General features: G+C 43.4%; 1 pseudogene; it reads left to right on the top strand.

Moving 5' to 3' along the window:
- Nucleotides 1-243: 243 nt before the first annotated feature.
- Nucleotides 244-1,176, top strand: LOC142447085 (heterogeneous nuclear ribonucleoprotein A/B pseudogene; annotated as a pseudogene).
- The last annotated feature ends 2,665 nt before the right edge of the window (nucleotides 1,177-3,841 follow it).

Here is a 3,841-nt window from a genome sequence, read left to right as displayed (position 1 = left end):
TGTTGTGTGTCCAGATAGACCTGAAATGCTCTTTTTGACAATGACTGTGACACCATTCCTCCCCAGTTTCTAGCACAATAGACTATATGACTGTCCAACCAAATGGCCATATACCAGTCCATTTGAGCACATTAGTGGCCAGAAAAAGAAGCCTAATTGTGTTAAGTTTTGTGGTGCTAATTGAAAAGTGGGTGGTTTGGAGGCGGCGGAACTATGCGGGCCGGAGGGAAGCAGTGAGTAGCTATGTCGGAAACAGGTGAGGAGCAGCCAATGGAGACGCCCAACGCCACGGAAAACAGGCACGAGGCCACCCCTGAGGGCGAGTCGCCGGCCCGGTCCGGCACCGCGACCACGACTGCGACCGGACCGGACCGGCCCCCGCCCCCCACCGGCTGGCGATCAGAATGGCGCCAAGGAAGACCAGTTCATCGCCAGCGAGAAAGAACGAGGAGGACGCAGGAAAAATGTTCGTTGGTGGCTTGAGCTGGGATACCAGCAAAAAGGACCTGAAAGACTATTTTACCGAACTTGGAGAGGTCGTTGACTGAGTGTAGAATAAAAATGGATCCTAACACTGGACGGTCAAGAGGATTTGGGTTCATCCTCTTCAAAGATGCAAGCCGCGTGGAGAAGGTACTAGACCAGAAGGAACACCGGCTGGCTGGTCGGGTTCTTGACCCTAAAAAGGCCATGGCCATGAAGAAGGAGCCGGTGAAGAAAATCTTCGTTGGGGGTCGGAATCCTGAGGCCACTGAGGAGAAGATCAGGGAGTAGTTTGGCGAATTTGGGGAGATTGAGGCCATTGAGCTTCCCATGGATCCAAAGTCTTTGTTTTTATCACCTATAAAGAAGAGGAACCTGTGAAGAAAGTTCTGGAAAAAAAGTTTCACACTGTCAGTGGAAGCAAGTGTGAACTCAAGGTGGCCCAGCCCAAAGAGGTCTACCAGCAGCAGCAGTGCGGCTCTGGGGGCGTGGAAACCGCAACCGAGGAAACCGAGGCAGTGCGGGTGGGGGTGGCAGTGGAGGGCAGAGTCAGAGTTGGAACCAGGGCCTCGGCTACCAGCAGGGCTACTGGCCGGGCTATGGCGGCCACGACTAGGACTATAGTCAGGGCAGTACAAATTACAGAAGAGCCAGCGACGCGGTGGCCACCAGAATAACTACAAACCATACTGAGGCCGTGGCAGGCACGGCAGCTGACCGCGCCGCTCCCTTTGGATTATCAGTGAACACAGTTATGTACCAAATTTAACTTGGCAGACGTTCTATGGCCTGTCCCATGTGCAGCTTATTTAAAATTTCCCCCTGGAAATCACTCTCCTGTTTACTATTTCCAGAGCTAGTTGTGTGAGCAGCGTGTGGTGTATCAGAGGCCAAGCAGCATCCTGGGCCTAATTTAATACCAGGTTCCCCAAAACCCGAGGGGTGGGTGTGCGCCCTGCTGCTGCTCTGTGTCTTGGGCCTGCAGGCCCTGGTGGGTAAAGAGTACACTTGTATCTTAGGAAACCAGTGTCACCTTTTTTTCACCTTTTAATTTTATATTATTTGTGTCATACATTTCCTGTAACGGAAGTGTTAATTTTACTGTACTTTTTGGGAATCTAATGTATTGTAAGGTATTTTACACGTGCCTGATTTTGCCACGCCTGGATATTGAAGCTATCCAAGTTTTTGAAATAAAAATTTAAACGTCTCTCCCCCCCAAAAAGGAAAAGTAGGTGGTTTGAACCAACCAGCCTATCAGCGGAAGAAAGATGAGTCAGTCTGCTTCCATAAGAGATTTACAGCATGGGAACTGTCCTATTGGGGGCACCACGAGTCAGAAGGGACTATTCAGCAGCAAGCTTTTGGTATACCTAAGACAGCCAACTTCAAGTGTCCATTTCATTTTTGGAAAATTCCACATTTCCTTGATTCATACTTCATATATTCCACATACCTTTATAAGTGAGTGTTTGCAGCTGTTTTCTTTCTCTCAGTTTGAGTTCTTCTGTTACAGTACCAAATAAAGGTCTTGAAAGCTTTATTCCATCTCAATCACCAAGGTCAAGTGAAAACCTTGACCACTGGGGAAAGGTTGCCACAGAATGGCTCTGTCACCTGGAATTCCTTCCAGGTCCCAGGGCTAAAAGGAAACACTAGCTGGGTAATCCCCCTTGTGAAGAGAGGCACTTGACTTTGGTTGCTTTTGTTTGTATCAAATACAGTAGGTCCTCTGAGACACTGATGGAGAGGACACTTGGCACCAGGTAGCATAATGGAACAGGCTAGACTTAAACCAGCCTGTTCTACTGAGGGCTTATTGAATGGTTAGGGAAACACAATCTCAGATTCTTCCACCCTAGTTACCATCCTACAGGTATGTCCCAGGCCACCTTCCTCACCTCATATCACTTCTTTATAAGGACTATTCTACAGTTACTGACTTGCCATTTAGCTACATATTGTCTTGGGCAAGGAGATTTGACTGTCAAAACAGATTGTAAATATGTCAGAAGCAAAACCCTTATTTTATATGTATTTTTGGCCACTCAGTTATTGATTGATAAATGAATCAGCAATTAATACATTAATTATTTATCCAATACCTGTTATATTTATAACAATGTACAAAAGTTGTTTATAGATGCTTCAGAGGATCCGGATAGCTGAGGTATCTAATTTCTGCCTTACAGTGGCTTACAATTTTATTGAATTAGTTTGATGTGTATGTGAAAAAGTGACACATAATGATGTCCTGGCTTATAAAATCACAATGATTAAAAAATACATACAAATGATGCTATGGAAAAAAAATTAACTCTATAGGCACTGACATTTGTGTGCTTTCTCTTTTGACTGTTTGGATTTTCCAAATTTTCTAAAATGTATATGCATTGATTTGTTGATTGTTTTTTTTAAAAGAAACTTTAAAATATGAATTGCAAAGCAATACAACAGCAGAAATGTCACAAACCCACGTTAAAGTTCAGAGCCAAATAAGCAATTGAGAAAATGAGCTCCCTAAGTTTTAAGTGCCTTATTTCAGTACTGGGACAGAAATAGGTGCATCGTATACATTGATGGAATAGTTCTTTGACTATGAAATATTTATTGACTATAAAGTTAATTTCACAATTCGTCGGCATACTTATTAGAGGAGTATTTCATTATTAAAGAATTATCTTCTATGGTGGCACTCTGGGTTTGGTGGTTCAAACCCAGAAGCTGCTCTGCTGGTGAAGGGTGAGGCTGGCTGCTCCCACAATGACGTACAGTCTCAGAAGCCCTCTGCAGGGTTCCTATGGGTTGCAATCAATTTGGTGGCAACTAGTTTGGTTTTCTAGAAGTAGAATTATTTTTGTGATATTTATTAATTCCCTTTGTAGTTTAATTATGTACATTTGTTTCCTCTTTAAGGGGTACTTTCAGGATAGACCCATGCATGATAAGGCTCTTAAAGATAGCATGAAAAGGATTTTGCTTAAAATAACAAAGGTTTTGGAGGTAGGTGCACCAAAACCAAACCTAATGCCATTAAGTTGATTCTAATACATAGTGACCCTATATAGGGTTTCCGAGATTGTAAATCTTTATGGAAGCAGACAGCTACATCTTTCTCCCTCAGAGTGGCTGGTGGGTTTGAACTACTAACCTTGCAGTTTTCTGCCCAATGCATAGCCCACAACGCCATCAAGTTTCCTAAGGTGTGCTCAAATCCTGATCCGTCACTGAATTTCAAAGTCACCATGGCCAAATAAATAACTTTTGTTCATGTAAAATGAAAAAGAGTATATTTACTTTTTGTAAATATAAAAATAGCATATATAAAACAAAGCACATTATCTGGCAGTTACTAGGT

This window comes from Tenrec ecaudatus, chromosome 4 (genome assembly GCF_050624435.1).
Source record: "Tenrec ecaudatus isolate mTenEca1 chromosome 4, mTenEca1.hap1, whole genome shotgun sequence".
Lineage (NCBI taxonomy): Eukaryota > Metazoa > Chordata > Mammalia > Afrosoricida > Tenrecidae > Tenrec > Tenrec ecaudatus.
This window is presented reverse-complemented; position numbering and strand designations above follow the sequence as displayed.